Raw genomic sequence first — 20701 nt, 5'->3', positions numbered from 1 at the left:
TGGCGAACATCAAGTCATGCTAATTAGCAGCCAGTGTATGCCTAATCTAATCAGGGTCTGCTATAATTCAATGGTAGGTCTAGTATTTTCCAGTCGGGTCTAGCATGGGACAAGTCTGGCTTTAGTCTAGTTTAAGTCCATGTCTAATATTGTTGAAGTCTAGGTCTAGTATTGTCCTATTCTAGTTTCTGGTCTACAATAAAACCTGAGTTTTGCATGTGTACAAACTGGCTAACCTAGGTCTAATATTGACTAATCTAGGTCCAGTCTGGGTCTACTCTGGCTAAAATCTGTTTGCAGTATTGTTTAGGACCAGACTAGTTCTAGTAGGGTTCAGGCCTGGTTCAAGACTAATTCAAGGGTTGTATAGCCTAGGTCAAGTCTGGTTCTAGTATAGTTGTAATCTGTGTCTGGTCTAGCACAAGACTAGGCCTAGTATTGTTCAAGCATAGGTCTGGTATTGTCAGTTTAGGTCAAGACTGGGTATAATATGGTTCAGGTCTGGGTCTAGTCTAGTTGAAGTCGAGGTCTATTATTGACAAGTCTGGTTCAGTCTTGGTCTACAATGGTTAGTCTGGGTTTAGTCTAAGCTCAAATCTGGTTGGTCTTGTCTAGTCCCTGTCACGGGTGTGCGGGGGTTTGTGGACCCAAATGCGGGAAGCAGTTCGGGAGGACAGGTGTGCTCACAAAAATGTTTAATGAACAAAAACAGAAGAAGAAAACTAGGCAAAAACACTTAAAGTAAAAAACAAAACATATTCAAAGAAACAAACACTCAGACTAAATTTAGATGGACATGACTATCAGGACGAGGAGTGAAAGGAAACAAAATGATCCATCAAGGACCGAAAAAAAAAAAGCTAAGCAATGAGACAGTGCAAAACACCTGGACACGACACAAGTGGCTGAGGGATCTGATTAGTAGACACAAGGGACAGGGATGTCAAACAGGTGGACACAAAACCATAACGAGAAAGACATGAACCACAAGAAAACAAGATATAACATGAATCAAAACCGAATACAAAACTAAAACACTGATCATGACAGTCCCAGTCTACATCTACGGTATTATTACCCCGTTTGCAAATGACACATTTCATAATTCAAAGTCCAACCTGGGAGTCTGCTTCAAACCAACAAACAACAATAACACTTGGGTTATCCCGAGCTAAGCATTTCTTGCCCCCCCAACCCCCCGCCCCCCCTCCCATCGCATTCCATTCCATGTGCACCGCAGCATCCAGACGGCGTCACCGAGGACCTGAACAGATGTACGACCCACACCGAATCCCTCCAGGCCCCCCCATCCCGTCTCACATCCTCCTCCGCCTTCGCTTCCCTGTCACGGCTGTCAGAAGCATGAGGAAGTGGAGCTTTAACGGTAGGAAGTGGAGCTTGTCCCCGAGGACGCCAGCAACCAGCCACCAGCCCATCGCGTCGCCTTCAGAGAGTAAACGAGGCGCCAAGTCCACTGGACCAGGATTTGTTTTGATTTACAAATGAATATTGATTTTTCATTTTGTTATTGTAAATCATAAACTGATTTTAAAGTCACAATGAAATTATATTTAAAAAAAAAAAGGTATGGTCCCGTCGACTGAACTCACCCTCAGTATACCAGGAAGTAGCCTGCCACTAGTATGGGTCTAGTCTAGGTCAAGGATGGTTCTAGTCTAGCTCTCACTCAGGCATAGTATGGCCCTCATCTAGGATGAGTCTTCATCCACCCTCATTCCAGTCTCAGACTAGTCCAGGTCTAGTATGGCTCTAGTCCAGGACAAGACCAGGTCTAGTCTAGCATGGTTAGTCTTGGTCTTGTATGGTTGTAGTCTAGGACTTCCCTAGGTCTAGTTTTGGTCTAGCCGCGTCAACTGTAGCCCCAGTCTAGTAATAGTCCGAGTCTAATATGGCTAAACTAGGATCAGTAAAGTTGTAGTCCAGGTCTAGTCTGGTCAACATAGATCTAGCATAGCTCTTGTACTGCACCCGTCCAGATCCAGTATGCACCCTACCCTTGGACATGTCTAGATCAACACTAAAATCAGTCTAGGCCTCGTCCAGGTCTAATATGTTACTAGTCTAGGACCATCTAGGACTAGCGTTGGCCACATGTTAGTCGCAAACAATAAACATTATTCTAAATAACTAATCTAACTTGCCAAAAAGAGCAACAAAACATTTGTAAAACTGTAAAATATATCATGAAATTAAAACGGTTGGTTCTCTGTTTTGCGTTGTGATTGGTCAGCCTGCGCTTGAAGGGGCGTGACTTCACAAAAAGGCCCATTAAAAATTGATCCCGTAGCCTCTTAAAGGACAGAATGAATGCAATAAAAGTCCGCAAGGGATCTTTTCTTCAGTCTCTCAAGAAAAAAAAAGGAAAGCACTTAAAAGCACTTTAGAGAGTCAAGGTCACGTCCTGGTCAAAAGAAAAAAAAATGTCTGCAGGCGGCAGACAACATGACAAAGCTTTATCTCCTGCCTACACGCCTGGAGTCGTGGGATGGCGGACGGCTGGCTTTTCACCAGGAAATGAAAGCTGAAAGACACAATGAGACGGCACACTGACACCCCGGAGGGAGTGAACGCCAGCTCGCTTCTCCGGGTGATGATAGCCATAGAGACGGAAAATGGAGCAACATGAGAAAGTGGTACGCGCGTCTCCGTCCTGGCTCTTCAGTGCAATATGGGAAAAGGAACAACAACAAAAAGAGTAGAAAATGCATTAGCTATGTAAAGTTGTCATGCTGGTTATGTTTTACCTCGAACCCGGAACCCACTCACCACAACATGGCTAAAATATCAATAAAAGCCACTGACCACATTGACCATTGATCACATTTAAACCAACTTCATTATAATTAAAACCCACAAGATCAATAACAACACGGGCCTTGAACCCACAACCCTGACATGAACAGAACCAAGATGGCACGCACGCTACCTTCACCAAGAAGAAGAAGAAGAAGAAGAGGAGTCGTGGAGCAGGCAGCAGATGTTGGGCTGCCTTTTCCCAGACGCGACTGGACTGGCGGCACAATATCCCGCACATCCGCGCATGAATCTTTGATGAGGCGCGTTGACCGGCCAGTGGCTACGAGACACTTAGTGGACATCCAATGGGCCTGACAGGGCAGATCTCTCTGTGCGCCCCCCACCATGACTCACTCCTCCCCCCCCCCTCCCTCCCTCTTTTGGCAATCAAACAAACATGTTGTTGTCGGATTTAGCTCGCCTGTAGCTTAAAGCTAATTTAACCATGTAGTGGTTGTGGGGCGTTTATTTACTCAACTGAACCGGACCGGGCCACTATTAGGTCTGCGGTTGATCACAACAAGGCGTTTATTGGGGGGCAGTCCATGTAAACACTCACACATTTCGGTATGTAGTGGTTTCAGGGCGTTTATTAAGTCAACTGAAGAGACATTCAGGTCTTTGTTTTTGTTAACAAGAGTATGAAAACCTAGATTTTTTTTGTACATTTAGAACAGATATAAAATTTGTGATTAATTGTGATTACACATTTTAATTGCCTGATGCCCCTCATTTTTAATAATCTTTTCTTGTTCTTTTTTTTAAATATATATATATTTTTTTATTAATCTTTTTTTTATTTATTAAAGATGATCAAAAATTAGGGGCGTCAGGCGATTAATTTTTTTTATCGTAATTAATCGCATGACTTTACTAGTTAACTCACGATTAATCACAGATTTTATATCTGTTCTAATTAAATTTAAAAAAAAATCTAGGTTTTCATACTCTTGTTAACAAAAGTTGGAAAAAATGTTAAACTAATACGAACAGTTCAAATGAATTTTTGACGTCTATAGCCGTCAACGGCAGTGAATGAGTTAACATGGAAGCACACAATGGAAAGCAAAGATGTTACATCTATTGGACGCTAATCTACGTGAAAGACACCATCTTTACAATTCATTGTTTCTTAGAGGGGAGTCTTTAGATATGAATGGTGGAGAGCTTAAGAGTTCGTCTGTAGACTTTATGATTTTATTAGAGGATAGGCCTTTAAATGTGGATGCACACAACCGTGGAAGCCACGTATGGTGATGACATCATCATCATTATCACTACATTCAAATGAACTTCCTTCGCCAGCACGTCGCATTCCTGTAAGGCTTTTTTTTTTATTATCACCTTGTGTTTGGAGGCGCGGCACAAATTTATAGGAGGCTGCGGCTCGACAGCGACACGATTACACTTTAATTAACAGGAGGTTGTTAATGCTCACTGACATTCACACTTAAAACCCTCGCACCAAGAACAACACTGCCAGATGAAACATCTCTCGAAGCCGCCTCAAATAAATTCAATAATAACCTTTTTAAACACCCAGCACCAGTAAACAAAGAGGTGGAAAAAGAACTGTAGTCAAAGCAAGCTGTCGTATTTCATCTATAGTAGGGGTTTATTTACTCAGCTGGAGAGAAGACCTGGAAAGTCAACTACAAGCAGGACCAGTATGTTTATTGGGGGTGAGGCCTTGTGGCAATTAGTCGCTGCAAGCTGCCATATTTTCTTGAAAGTGCACAATTATTTACTCAACTACAGTGAGGATCAGGTGTCTATGAGGGGGAGGGCATTTAGGTCATTAATTACTATTTAATCTAAATGGTCTATTTGGGGTAAGGTTTTTAGGGAGTTAGCCAAAGCAACCTACAGTGTTCCTGTATAATTCCTCTTGACTAAAAACCAGTAACAGCACAAACTATATGTCTGATGAATTGTAAAACGGATCCAAATAAAGTCCTGTGCTCACAAAGGCAAGAGAGAAAGGCAGAAGAGTTGTGGGCCACTCAATGGAGACTTTCTGCCGCCTCGGAGAAATAAATTAGACTAAAGGGCAGACTTGAAGAATGTATTGAAAAACTAAATGTCCTTTTCACAGTTTAATGCCCAATAGATGATAGCCAAAGGCTAACGCTATACATCGCAGTGACAAGCACTGCTTCTTCATCATGAAGAGCACAGGACTACCTTTAAGGGTCTAAATGCCACACTTGGTCTAGAAAGGTGCCTAGACTAGCTTTTTTTTGTCAGCAAAGGACTTTGACCTGAATGTACAATATTTTTGTTTGTACACATTTTCAGAGCCGTTACTGGTTTTGGTTGAAAGTTACTTACCGCCTGTCTTCTTTCCAATTCACGTTAACTTTATAGACCATCTTTTTTGTGAACAAATGACTGTCGACTGTCGACTGCAATGAGCTTGTAATCAAAAGGTAGAGTGTTTAAAGTGTTGTTTTGGAACTCGTATTGAGCAGCTTTTTGTGAGCAAAAGACTGTGATTTGGATCTATTGTTGCCAATCTTTGCAAATGTAGTGTGTCATGTTTCAGTTTTAATTTGATAAATTGCTACTTGCTGCTTTATTTCCTGGTCCTGGCAGCTTGATACACACACCAAAATCTGTGTTTTTGTTTTTGTTCTGCATTTGTACGTCAGCCAGTGAGACTCAACACAAGCTTGAAGTGCAATTGTCGCTGTTCCTTTCACGAGGTGCTGCTGACCGTCCATGCCGAAACTGAAGCAAGGTGAGAAAATGTTCCAGGAGATGCTGTGTGAAAGGACGCCGGATGACATCAGCGCGTTCTCCCGGAACATTCCGCTCCGAGAGTCACGCAGGCGGGAAGCGAGCCTCTTAGAGTTGTTGCGGAGCAGATTTGCTCGTCTTTTTTTCGCGGGGGCCCTGAATGCGGGGAAAAGAGGCTTAGCGTCTTGACTCCCGCGACGCCACAATGATGGCCCGATGCCCAACAATGAGTCACGGCGCGGAAAATTGGCGGAACCGAGGCCGTCATTAGCCGGCAAATCCCGTCGGATCGCACGGAACGCCAACAATGGAGGACCGTGTCGGTACATTCATTGAAGGATGCGCCTGTCACGTCCAATGTGTGACTCTTCAGTCACTTGTCGTCATTTTGCAAAGGGCTAATGTAACACATTAGCTCGGGTGTTTAAACATTTGAGCATGGCAAAGCTTTGACTGTCAATCAATTCCTTGTTGCAGTGACTCACTGTTTTATTTCTACATATACAAACTCTTCCCTGCTTCGAGAGCAAAACACAATTGGTAGGTTGCCGGCTAGCACCAAGCAAGTTTGCTACAGACTCCTTTGAGAGCCAAGAGCCAAGTGTAAGCCTGTCTTGTCACTTGAAGTGACTCAAAGTCACTTGATCTTAAACGTGAGGCGTATTTTTCCCCCATTTCGTTTTATTGTTTATTTGAAAGGGACAGTGGTGAACACTGGTACAATAAATGCCAGTAAATGCACCAAAGTTAGCATACGGCTAATTTACTTTCGTAGTCCCTTGACAGGGAACATAAAACATACACATGGCATATTTTATTCAGCAACCCCAGAAGATATCTCGTGTAACATCATCGGTTTTATTTCCGGCTCATTTGTAAGCTGCGTTTTAATGACAATGCGCGTCAGCATAAAACGTAACAAAATAAATGCAATACAATGTTGAGGGCATTGGGGTCGAGTTTTAATTTTCAATGAACAAAAGGCAGGAGTCCACGAGTTGTTTCGGGTTCTAATTAAAAAACTTAATTTGAAAAGAAAATGTACTGTTGCTGACTGTCACCAATGCCCAACATGAAACGCTAATGCCACATTGTGGCAGAAACATTGCCACAATACAAATCTATGACTCAATGTTTTACACTCCTTTTAACTGTACAGTAATACTGTGTACTTTTAATGTGTCAAATAACCACGGATCTGCCTGGTGGAAGGCACTAGAATTGACAAAAGCCCAAGTGGAGCCCTGTGGACTTTCTCCCCTATGGCATAACCCCGACTTTCAACTTAACAACCAACTGTTTCATTTAGCTGTGTGGGAGCAGAAAGGAATTACACATCTCCACCATCTCTTCTCAGATAATATGTTTATATCATATACATCCTTGCTCCAAAAATACAATATAGAAAACGGAAATTTTTTACATTATCTACAAGTTAAAAATATGATAAAGAAAAAAATTCCAACACTTCGGGGTACGCTCCAACCGCCTGTTTTAGCTAAAGATATTAACAAGCTTTCTCCGACAACAACAAAAAAACTTTCAAAAATATATAAGTTACTTTCATATACTGATAAAATGTCTTTACCCATCTCGAAATGGGAGACAGACTTGTCTATAGCACCGGAACCTGACTTTTGGATTCAAGTTTGTGAAAACGCATTTAAAATGACAAAACACACACATTTACAACTTATCCAATATAAAATTATTCGCAGAACATACATTACTCAATATATGATGAAGAAAATGGGACTCTCAGACTCCGATATTTGTCTCCAATGCTGACAAAACACTACAGACACTTATGTTCATGCTTTATGGTTATGTACTCCGGTTATGTATTTCTGGACTAAAGTCTTAGAAAAACTTTCCGCTATTTTGGACTGTAGGATACCTTTATCTCCAAACTTGTGTTTGCTAGGTGACCTAACAACAACTGACTTACCACATAAACAATTTCAATCTACACTTGTAGCCCTTACTATCGCTAAAAAAACAATTCTTGTTAACTGGAAAAATAAACAAACTCTGAATATCGACCAATGGTCTAACCTCCTCATAAATCACATTTTAATGGAAAAAATATCTGCCTCAAATAAAAACCAAATATCAAAATTTATAGAAACATGGTCTACGTATATAGAATTTTTTAACCTAATTCCGGTTACTTAATTCTGTCTGTTAGCGAGAGCCACTACATCGTGATAACTTACATTGATGTTTCTGCATCTGGCAATTTATTATTATATTATATTATTAGTATGGGATTTTTTTTTAATGGGCTTTAGGTGAACTGATGAATACACACACGCTCGCACGCACGCACACACACACACACACGCACATACACATACTCACCCACATACAAAAAAAAGGGTATATATATATATATATATATATATATATATGTGTGTATATATATATGTATATGTATTTTATAAAAAAAAAATAAAAAAAAACATTTATTAAATTTTTTTTAATTGATTTGTTGGATTTAAAAAAAAAAAAAAAAAAAAAAAAGGAGAGCAATGATGATGTCAAATCGAATGAACAATACTGAGCTCTCCTGTAAAAAAATAAAAAATAAAAAATAACCACGGATCATTCCAAAATTACACAATCAATAAATTAAACGCTACAGCAACGCATGTATGAGGTAAATATATTTAATCAACTTACGGCAGACATGCCGTTGTGTTAGCCACTTCTGCTTTGCATTAGGCACACTGCACTTTTTGTGTTCATTAGTATTACCAAATAAAAAAAGCCAAATAAAGATTTATTTATCAGTTTCCAAGTGAACAAGTTGTTAATTGATTTACAGAAAATATGTAAGACAAATATTAGGAAAATGTTGTTTCACTTTATTTTAGTTTTATTTTGTGTTCATTACACAGTGACTGACTTGTTTTAGCACTTGTGTGACACTTTACAATGTTAAAAAGTCATTCAAAACATTATTTGTATCCTTTTGTTAGTATCTTCACAGGGTCAGTGAGTATTTATTTTGGCTTAATTATGCACTGATTAACTTGTCTTTGCTTGTTTGACATGATTTACTTTGTATACAACACAGATGCTCTCAGCTCAAGGTGACTTTTCATTTAAAACGTTTCAGGGAAAAAAAGTGTTTGAACAACATTCAGTGAACATCCGGGGTTACTTTAAGCTCTTCTCCCTCGCATCAAACATTGATGAGCTGTTTTTATTTCAATTTCCGCCCGCCGGCGCGTGTCGTGCCGCAATCGGAGCGTCCATGTTTACAAACCGCGAGCTTGTCGGACATACCTGCTTATTAAAACATGTCTCATTAGATGCACTGAGCAGCTATTTTGCATTCATTGTGTTTTTTTTTTTCTAAAGCCGCCCTTTGTCCTTATTACCATTCCGACTTGCAAATGGCTGAAAACATAATAATAATGGGGGGAGGGGGCGTGGGGTGGCATGAATATTCATTTTACAGTCCGCTCGGAAATGGTTGTGGAAATGCGCCAAAGGTGGAGTCATGTCGCCGTGACGACCACTGATGAATAATAAACAAAAGCTTGTTTGTTTGCTATAAACACGGCGCCGCAGCCTTCATTGAATTATTATGTTTTATACATATTTACAAAATACAGCAGGACCTTCCAGTTTCCCCTCATGGTCAAAGTGTGGCCATAATAAATTTGCATTACCTGCACAGGTGATGTTTACTGACCTGAATGCACTGCAGCAGTCGCAGAAGATTAAACTCTTTGTTGACAAAAAGCTGCTTCTATCAAGGCAACGGGAATTGGAACAAAAACAAGAGTAGCTAGCAGCCTAGCACAACACTAACAGCGTTCCCTTAAGATTAATTGGACCTAAAACAAAGTCTTTGGTTCACAAAAAAGCTGTATTGTTCTATTGACGTGACAAAAAAAAAGGGAATAAAATGAGGTAAAAACCTATCAAAGTAAAAGAAGTAAAAACACAAACTACATCTCCAAGTCTACATTGTGTGAAAATACACCCAAATCAAAGTTGTTGTTTTTTTTAATCACAAAATGCTGGCCCTGTCAAGTCAATGACAACAAAAACTAAAAACCAGCAACAGTACAAATTTGATCGCGAAAGATACAATCTGTAAATTTGATCCAAAACCAGTCCTTTGTTCACAAAAAGCCATCTCTATTAAACCAGTGCATAGAGGTGAAGAACCTCAAAACTTATTAAATTCAAACCATCAAAAGCAGAAACTACATATCCAAATAGACCATTTGTGAAAATACATCCGAAAAAAAAATTGCTCACAAAAAGCTGGTCCTGTCAAGCCAACAAAAAAGAGAGAAAAAAAAACAGGAGTAGCAACCTATCAAATTACAATAACTAACAGCACACACATCTCCAAATATACGAGTTGTAAAGGATTCCAAACCAAAAAGTCCTTTGTTCACAAAAAGCTGGTAGGATCCATCAGGCTAACAAAAACAGGAATAAAATGATGTAAAAACCTATCAAGGAATTCAAAGCACAAAATACATCTCCAAGTTTGAAAATACGACCAAATCAAAGTCTTTTTTTACTCACAAAAAATTGGTCCTGTCAAGTTAGATAACAACATTTTAGGTAGCAACTTATCAAACTAAAAATTAGCACCACCACAAATCTCATCTTCAAAGGTATGTTCACAAAAAGTTGTCTGTATAAACCCAGTGAAAGAGCGGAAAAATTGAAAGCCTATCAAGTAAAAACCATAAAAAGCATAAAACACATCCTCAAATGCACCATTTGTGAAAATGCATCCAAATCAAAGTTTTTTTGTTGACAAAATGCTGGTCCTGTCAAGACAGCAAAATTGAGAACAAAAACAGGAGTAGCAACCTATCAAACTAGAATGGCTAACAGCACACGCATTAACTCCAAAGGTACGAGTTGTAAATGATTCCAAACCAAAGTCATTTGTTCACAAAATTCATCCCCCCAAAAAATAATGTTAACAAAAGGTTGATCCTGTCAAGCCAATGTGAATGTGAACAAAAACAGAAAGTCACAAACTTTCAATTAAAACAACAGCCAGAATAGCCTCTTCCAAGATTTGTAAAACTAAAACCAAATCAAACTCATTTGCGCTCAAAAAAGCAGGAACGAGCAAAAAAAGACACATTTCAAGATTTACAAAAATAAATCCAGATCAGAGTCGTTTGTTTACAAAGATATGCTCAATCAAGCTGAGAATCTTTCCAAACCATGTCATGGGAAAAAACACACAAAAAAACACTACCTTTTTGATGAACCTTTTGTTGACAAAAAACTGGTCCTCTCAAGCCAACGGGACGAGAACAGAACAATTCACAAATGTCTTTTCTTGCCTCTCCCAGAAAGAACGAACGGCTACAACTGGGCCAAATGAAGACTTTTTGTTAGTTTCCTGCACATCTGCAGTAGATAGAGATGGAGAGATGGTCGGAATAGAAAAAAAGAAAAGAAATAAAGAACGAAAGGTAGCGCTCGTCTATCTTGTAAGAATCCAGTAAAAGCCGGTGTGCATTATTAATGGCAGCAGAGTGGAGGAGAGGTGCACGCTTTCCAAATCCTCAGGCAATCACAATGGGCAGCGCAGCAAAAACACACACTCAACAACACACTCAACAACACACTCAAGTATACACCATGAACAACACACCAAAGCGCACGCAGGTGCTCTTTGCCTTTGTGCATACTACAGTATGGGGGAGCACCAGGTTTTCCCCCTATATAAAATTTAGAGCCGTCAATTTGGTTAATTTTCCAACCACATCAAGTTTATCTAACAACCAAACAGATCTGGTGAAAAAATATTTAAAAATTTCCTTGAGACAAAAAAGACTCTTAAGACTGTTTAGAGAACATTTACGAAACGTAGCAACCTTGAATGAACCCTGACGTGAAATCAACATTAGCTAGCGCTTTCACTTTCCTTTCTTTTCTTTGGTCCTTCCTCGGGTCTCCTGACGGTCTCACGACTCGGGCTGGAAATGTTCGGTTTAAGTGAACGGTATGGGATTTTTTAATAGGTTTTAGGTGAATTAATGAATACACACTCACACGCATGCACACACGCACATGCACATACTCACCCACTTACGAAATAAAATAATAATAATAATAAAAATAAAATAAAAAAAGAGAGCAATGATGATGACATGTCAAATCGGTAAAATTACCGAATGAACAATATTGAGCTCTACAGGAAAAAAAAAAAAAAACATTAACTAGCGCCGCAAACTGATCTGTGGTGGGTTCGGATCAGGGAGACAAAAAACAAAACAAAGTGCGCATTCACAGACATGTCAAGAAAGCTGAAACATACTCAACGTAACACGCTTAGCCTAACTTCAAAATAAAGTTGACCAAATACAGTCACACATTGACGGCAATGCAAATAGCCTTGTTGCGCAATGGCTAGCTTGACTTCCCTTTTAGACGTTTCTTTGTCGTAGTTGATGGACATTGGAGTTGCGACCAACATCAACACAACGCTATCCCCAAGTCATATCCAATCACTAATTTAGGACGCTAATTAATTACGCCGTCATTGTACGATACGACATAAGTCTCCAACGTAAGTGGCTAGCGGCTAGCTGTTAGCATGACCAACCCAACGAGTGTCTGTTTGCCGGCTGGGGTAAGTTTGAGAGCTGGTAATTGAATTCTTTTTCAATATTTTCAAGCAAGGCTACTTTGTAATTCACTCTCCATGTTTAAAGGAAGGGAATGCGCCTTAAATTGCACGTTGAGGTCTTTTCATTATTAAAAAACAAAAATTAATTAAAATTAAAATGTGTTTTAGAAAACTTTTTTTTTAATCACTATTTCATCCGAAGAACAATCCGATCCGTGACTCAAGTCTGTGATCCGATCCGAACCGTGACTTTTGTGACCACTATTTCAATATTCATACAAATACTTTGCTAACCTGTCAGAAACATTAGCTTCTCGCGCTAGCCGCCTGGATCTGCTTGTCATGTGTGATCTGTAGTGTGCCAGCACGCTTTTTAGAACCTCACTTTGGAGTCACCGCGGCTGACATTTACAGACATTCAACAACGCGGCCTTCGGGGTTACGATCCAAACATAAAGGTCTTGCGGTGGACTCCCGCAAGCCACGTCGCAAGCTGTGAAGGCTATTTTGTACAATGTTTTGCTATTTATTTGTGTGGCAGAAGGAAGAGAGGCGCTCTTAAAGGTGAACACGTGAAAAGGTCGCATGGTACAAAGTATTGGTCGTGTTTTGTCAGCCGCCTGCTGTTGCTCAAACAGCAATCATCGCGCCCGCACCCCCTGCCGTCACTTTGCTTTCATTCGAAGTCATGTAGCCTCCTGCATGCCAGATAAATAGGGCATGATGCGATAAAAGTACATGGCATTTAAGTGGTAATTTAGGTACCGTCATTTTAAGTATTAGTGAATTGAATACATCGTAAATGGACTATTATGGAAATTGAAGTGAATCGCATTGTAATTCAAGTTAATGGTATCGTAATTGGAGTGAGTTACATTAGCAGTAAATCATATTGCAATTCAATTCTATGACTTAATAACAATTCACTCCAATTACGCTACCATTCAGAATAATTTTTGGTTTAATTTGGTTCAACAGAATTTTGAATGTATTCACTCCAATTACAATACAATGATTCAGTCCAATAGTGATGTGATATGACTCTTCCCAACTACGGTACGATTCATTCCAATTATGAGATGAGTTGTTTTAATAATGGTTTGGCTCACTCCAATTCTGATGCGTTGCGATTCACTTTTTTTTTTCAATTACGATACGATATGACTCATTCCAACTACTATATGATTCATTCCAATTGCGACATGATTCATTCTAAAAACAATTTGATTGAATTGACTTCAATTCTGATGCATTTCGATTCACACTGGACTCATGGGTCTAATCTGTATATAATTGATGCACAATGAAATAAAAAAATAAAAAAACATTAAATGTGCGTTTTCCATGAAAAAATGTCGGGAAAATTGCGGGGAATCCCAACACAAAAATGTCAGAAATCAGATGTATGCGGGGATCCACTGAACTCCGATATGATACGATATGACTGATTCCAACTACATCACGATTCGTTCAAGTGATGATATAATTCGCTCAAAAAGCAATTTGATTCACTTCGATTGTGACAAGTTAGGATTATCTTCCAATTATGATGATTCATTCCAACTGCAATACGATTCACTCCAAATACAATATAATATGATTTAATTAACTTTGGTGACTATTTTGGAGGACTGGACTATTTTTGGACTTATGTTACGATACAATTCACTCAACTTGTGATACAAATCTCTCCCATAACAATATTTACTCCAATTAAAATTTACTCCAATTAAGCCAAATTTCACTTCTATTATGGCATCATTCAAACTACGGCACATCTGTTAAAAAAAAAAAGTCGGGTTGATTTCCATTTGCGCAATCTAGCACCCTCTGGTGGCTAGTTAAAAAAAAAAGTTAAATTTTCACAAGGCATGTTTTGGCCCTTCTATGTTTAAAATCCACGCTAATGGTCAGATAAAGGGGAACGTAATATGCTTGTAAACAGAGTCAATATGTGGAGGAACTCAATGTGTGCTTGCATTAGCAAGTGCCTCAATATATATATTTAATTTATATATTTTTTTATATATAATATTTTTATAACATTTTTCATTGCTGTAATGTACAAAAGCAAAATATTGTGTGTGTGTTTTTTTTTTTTTTTTTCTTTTTACAATATTGTGATTTACTCTCCTGGTCCAGAATTGCTGTAGTTGTCCCTCATATTGTCTGGCAAGTGGCCAGATAAATTGAAAGTGAAATATCCAGACACAAAACTCGATTGGTGTCAGTCAAACTTTTAATCTAAGAAAGCGCCAGCGGAGACTTGAAGAGCTTTGCAATGGAGTAAACCTCCCAGGAATCCTCGAGTCGGCGGCTTTGTCTTTGGCGTCGTCTCCGTGTCGCCGTGTTGTGGATGACTCGCCGTGCCCGCGGGGGAAGCTGAGAGGCCCGAGACATGTCCTGACAGATCAACAGGATTTCATGTCTGGCCGGCGGAAGATTGTCAGCTCCAATTTCTCCGGGGAATTACGAGCGCGACAAGACACGGAGCGTCGGACTGAGCCCAGAACTGACTTCTTCACGGGGAAAAAAACTGACGGGATGGAAATGTCACAGTCTTGATGTGAAAGCGGGATAATTGTACTGTGAGCGTAAGAGAGTAGCGTATGTCACCGTACCGTTCGTGCCAATTATGATGCAATATGGTATTATTGGCTGCAATTATGATCAAATTCACTCCAATTACATACAACTCACTTCAGTTACTGCTGAATCCAACTGTGATAAGATCCACTCACTAATTATGATGCATTCATTTCAATTATGATACGATTCAATTCAGTTACGACGCAACATTTGAGTCCCCTAAATTACAATAAATTCCCTCCAATTAAATCTGATTGATTCCAGTTATGATCTGACTGACTCAAATGAGGCTCTGAATCAATTTAGTTACGAGTCGATTGACTACAATGACTATCCGATTCATTTTAAGAATAACGCGATACAAAATGATTCACTTAGGTTACGATACCATTCATTTACATTTGAATGCAACGGGATCTGATTATTTAAGATCACTCTCAGCACGATGCAGCACATTAAGATTTGATATGATTGACTTAAATTATGATGCGATATACATGAAAAATATCAACGGAATCACCCCAATTACAATGCAATTCCCTTCAATTACAACCTAATGGACTTCAAATATGAAACGATATACGTCCTTTATAAATCAATACGATTCGTATCAAATATAACACGATTCAATCTAATTATGCTACAATACAACTTATCCCGATTACGATACAATAGACTGAAATTATGATTCACTTTAATGATACAATAAAATTCACTTCAATTACAATGACATTCATGTACGATATGATACACTTCCATTATGAATCAAATATGATTTAATTCAATTACCTACGTAACTGAAACATATTGCACCATTTTTGGATTGAATCATATCGGATATTGGAATAAATCGCACGCAATCATAACTGTAATGAATTTTATCGTTATTTTTATAAAAAAAATTCTGAAAGAGAGCTCAGTATTGTTCATTCGGTAATTTTACCGATTCGACATTTCGTCATCATTGCTCTCTCTTTTTTTCCTTATTTTAAATTTTTTAATTTTGTATGTGCATGTGCGTGTGTACGTGTGTGTGCATGTGTGCATGTGTGCGTGCGTGTGAGTGTGTACTCATTAATTCACCTAAAACCTATTAAAAATCCCATACCGTTCACCCTAAACCGAATACTTCAGAATCCAGCTAGAGTCATGAGGTTGTCAGGAGACCCGAGGAAGGATCAAAGCAAACAAAGGAAAGTGTAATCCAGCACCGACCAGACATTACCTACTACCCACCGGGTTGCCAACCAGTCTTTCACCAACCCCAGAAACATCAACATCATTTTATCGTTATTTTTGATTAAGTATGGTGAATGGTAGCAGTATATTAAAAAACAGTCATCCTTAGCGATGTTGATGCACATCCCTAATACTAGTAAAAATCTGTCCGGGTTCAGACAGCGTAAAGACGAATAGACGTGAGGTTGATCCGACTTGAAGAGGACACGGACGATGACCGTGTCATTCCGAGCGAGGGGGACGACGCTGTGTCCAAAGGTGTGATAGGGCGCCGAGAGCTCAATGTTGACGTCGTGGTGTGAGGTCTGCTCGGACAGATGGCGACCGCTAATGAGAGTGTGGCGGCGAGGCAGGAGGGCGGGGGTGTGTGCTGCTGCTCACCGCTTTTACACCACAACAACCTCATCAACAACAGTCAATTTGTAGTGATCATGCGCACCGGCGCACCACTTATGTGCACCCCTGGATGCATCATAACTATCTGATCTTTGTGTGAAATTATAAACACAAAACTTGCTTTAAGCTGGGCGTCTGCGAGAAAGGCAAAGGCGGAGACAAGCTGTACATTCTATCGCTCGGAGATGCCATTAAATCCACAATCAATTAACAGATTCTTAACGAGCGATTTCAGGCCAAAATGTCAGCGATCAGACAACGTGCGAACGGTCCCTTAGGCTGAAAGGTAGAGCAAGCAACTCCTTCCGCACCGTGAGAGACGGGATGAATATTTCGGTATTCTTCTCCCGCCTGGTGCTCCTTGACCTTGTCATCATTAGTGGCTTGACACGAATGCATAATTAATGAGAAACAAATGAGTTTATGCTAATGCAGCGGGTGGAGGTGCAGACCTTTGCGGTCCGGGTTCAGATGGCAGGGACATGTACTGACGGACTGGACCACTGCAAGGGTGGAATGATTGGCCACTGCCGCCCGTCAAATCCGAATATTAACTCATTTGCTCCCAAAAACGTATAAACACGTTCTATTTTAAATCTTGCCATGGTCCCATAAATGTATGTATACGTTTGTTTTTTTTTTATGGTTTTTTTTTATGTTTTTTTTTTCAATGCTAGAGTATACAAAAGGCTTTGATGCAGCATCTGACCCGAAGAGGTCATTTAAAGCAATGGTAGTTATTACAAAAGACAGCCAGCAGGTGGCAGCAGAGTATAAGAGATCAACCAGGGCCATGTTGCAAAAAGCTCTTTTCCCCACAGATTTGTGAATAATGATAAAAACTTAGCCATGTTCTAATGTTAATTGCTGCAAAACGGAAACAGATAGAAATATATATGTTTTTCCTGACGAAAGAAGAGGCTCTAATCTCGTTTTTATAGCAATAGAACACAATATTCTGTAGGCTTGCAAAATCAGTCAAAATCCAGTAAAACAGCCGGGAGCAAAGGGGGTTGCTTCAGTGAAAATTGCTGGCAGTGATTGAGTTAAAAAGAGACTGAACAGGAGTTGGGGGGTTTTCTTTGAAGAAGTTGTTTTGGCAACTTGGGTTGGCGAATGTTCGAAATCGATATGATTCTCACTCAGGCATCGACATGAACATTTTTTGTTCTGCCACATCCATCTTGTGCTTGAAAAATGTTCAAAATCAATAAGATTCTTGCTCAGGCATCAACACTTGTGCGTGCCACATCTGTCATGCATAAGAGAATGTTTACAATCAATAGAAATTAAATAGGTTGTGCCTCATCCTGCCACTTTTTGCACATATAAGTGAAATGACGGCGCTATTTTACTTTCCATGTTCTTTCTATCTTTGATTTTGTACTAAAGAAATGACTTGCCATAAAAACATTATTGCTGTGTCACATCCATTTTGCATTGCAGAACGTCTCAAGGACCCATACCCAAAATTCAACAGGAAGTAGTTGAACAGGAAGTTGGCCATTTTGATTCGGAGCAGCCATTTTGGCTAATTTCACTCATTTGTGCCCCCTGGAAAGTTTTAAAAACATAAACCCCCAAAAAAGAAAAGCCTTACCGACAGCAGGATGGCCGTCTTTCATAAGAGGACATGTGAAAAGTCTCAAGGGCCCTTGCCCTAAATTGAACAGGAAATTGGCCATTTTGGTATGAAGTAGCCATTGTGACTGAATTTGCATATAAACCTCATCACTGGCTTCTCCAATTGTTACAAAATTGGGCAGAAATGTCAGTTATAGCGAGATGCACAAACAAGAGTTAAAATGTTCTAAATTGAACAGCCATTTTGGTTTGAACCACCACTATTTGGCCGAATTTGCTCTCTGCCATGTGGAAAGTTTTATTTATTTATTTTATTTTTTTAATCCCAGACACCAGTTTCACCAATAGGCATTAAATTGGGCAGACAAGTCTATCATAACAGGATGTATTTAAAAAAAAAAAAAAAAAAAGACCCATTCCCTAAATTGAACAGGAAGTCAGTAATTTTGATTTGGAGTACCGCTTTTGGCAAAATTTGCTTAGTGCCACTTAGAAAGTTTAAAAAAAATTAATCCCAGACACCCGTTTCACCACTTGACACTAAATTGGGCGGGTAGTGTCATATCCTAACACAAAAGGTCTCAAAGACACATGACTTAAATTGAACAGGAAGTTGACCATTTTGGTCTGAAGCAGCCATTTTGGCTGAATTTGTCATTAGTGCCCTGGAAAGTTTAAAAAATCCTCAGACTCGATTCACCAATTGGTACGAAATTGGATGAACGTCAGTCATAACGAGATGCACAAAAAGTGTCTAGAATCCTTGAACTAAATTGAACAAAAAGTCAGCCATTATGTTTTGAAGTGGCCATTTGGATTTTACCGTGACAAATTCCTACAAGAGAAATCAGCCAAAAGAGCCCCAATTAGAATTAGGAACCCACGACAGCAAAATTGTGAAGCTATTTTGCATATTGTATTAAATTTAAAGCGGATTATGGTGTCAAAGTTGGACGATGATCGATTCTTGAATCTTGCCAAAGAAACTCCAAAGCTTTGTAGGAATTTGTATTCCGTTTCCTCCTTCCCGCCGTTTCCGACGACAGCTGACAAGGCGGCAATGACATTTTTAGTCATTAACGGCGTGCGCTCACAGGAAATGAGCGCCGCTATGTCAATATCCCGCAGTGACAGCGACTCCGCAGCGCGCCTCGCTATTGATCCGTCGTTATTATCTTTATGGATTCCAGCGCGGATCAAAATGGTGTGTGTCTTTATGTCAACGCTCAGAGTTAAGGAGGTGCTAAAGGACGAAGACTGCAGTGTGGCTACATGTGCGGATTGGGATTAGCGCAATATCAGGTACACCGGATACTCTGAACTGATCAGATCCTATAAGTCAGTGGTTCTAAAAATGGGGGTCCCAAACCTCAAGTGGTACACAAGCTGTAGCTTTGGGGTTTGTCAAATAATTTGCAATCAATATTTTTGTCGCATCATTCTATCTATACAGTACATACAGTGATAAAATGCAAACAGCCATCGTCCTTCCTTGGAAATTTGGGGCGTCAACTCACTAATTCTCTGGCGTCGGTAGCGCTGACACAGAATGGTGAAAGGGGGAAAATGATGACGGACAGAGTGAAAGGGGCTCTTATGACTAATGTAATCATAACACTTAGTGATATCCATCCAAAGCCTTCACCAGCTACTTTCATCTGCAAAGCTGGAGGGCAGGCAGCTCCATTTGGGATAGAATCTATTCCCCATCCCGCGAAAAGGTAATGGAGTCTCCGCTGATGAATGTCCCGGGTTGTCCGCCAGTTCCGCGAGGTACGCGATTGGCCGTCGATTGTCACTCACTGGTCACGTGACAAAGCGAGCCGCCGCCGGCCATCAATCATGGCGCGACTTCATTTTGCCATGTAATTGCAGTGACTAATTGCGCTCCGATGGCAGTTGTTACTAGATTGACTGAGTTGGAAATACGGGCTCGGGTCCATTTGTGATATCGAGGTTGCCGTAGAAACGAGCACCTGGGCAGAAAATCTGTGCCATTTGACAACAGCACGCCTCATCCATCAAAAACCTTCAAAACAAAGAGGTTCTTGTTCTAACGTTAATACAGACATTTTGGTTCTTGCGTCACAATCAACTTGAGTTTGGTACTGTTCAAAGTCAAAAGCATTCTTAACTCATTCACTGCCATTGACGGCTACAGACGTCAAAAATTCATTTGAACAATTTCTATTAGTTTTACTTTTTTTTCCACTTTTGTTAACAACAGTATGAAAACCTAGAATTGTTTTTATTGTACATTTAGAACAGATATAAAATTAGTGATTAATCGTGAGTTAACTAGTGAAGTCATGTGATTAATTACGATTAAAAAATTTAATCGCCTGACACCCCTAATTTTTAATAATCTTTTCTCTTTTCTTTTTTTTTTTTTATCGCGTCAGGCGATTACATTTTTTTATTGCAATTAATTGACTTCAATAGTTAACTCACTATTAATCACAAATTTTATATCTGTTCTAAATGTACAAGGTTTTCATACTGTTGTTAACAAAAGTGGGAAAAAAAATTAAACTAATAGAAATAGTTCAAATGAATTTTTGACGTCTATAGCCATCAATGGCAGTGAATGAGTTAAGATAATGAATCAAAGCAAACTGCCAGTACAAAAAAGTTGGGTGGACATGACAATTAAAGGCGTCTTTTTATATATCCCAGCCCTAGTATATAAAGGTGTCTTTTATTAATAAT

The 20701-nt window shown here is 39.5% G+C and overlaps 1 protein-coding gene across 7 annotated transcripts in view; it reads right to left on the bottom strand.

Annotated features, from left to right (window-relative positions):
- Positions 1–20701, bottom strand: part of mgat4c (mgat4 family member C) — an 87820-nt gene that overhangs the window by 6709 nt on the left and 60410 nt on the right. The window contains exon 1 of one of the 7 annotated variants that reach the window (XM_077569601.1): positions 10805–10931. The exons of 5 other annotated variants lie outside the window; for them this stretch is intronic. The gene's annotated coding sequence lies outside the window, so the exon portion shown is untranslated. Of the gene's footprint in view, positions 1–2947; positions 3087–10804; positions 10932–20701 lie in introns of those variants that run through there. One more of the 7 variants, XM_077569600.1, reaches the window with a different exon arrangement.

Source organism: Vanacampus margaritifer, chromosome 6 (assembly GCF_051991255.1).
Source record: "Vanacampus margaritifer isolate UIUO_Vmar chromosome 6, RoL_Vmar_1.0, whole genome shotgun sequence".
Classification (NCBI taxonomy): Eukaryota; Metazoa; Chordata; class Actinopteri; order Syngnathiformes; family Syngnathidae; genus Vanacampus; species Vanacampus margaritifer.
This window is presented reverse-complemented; position numbering and strand designations above follow the sequence as displayed.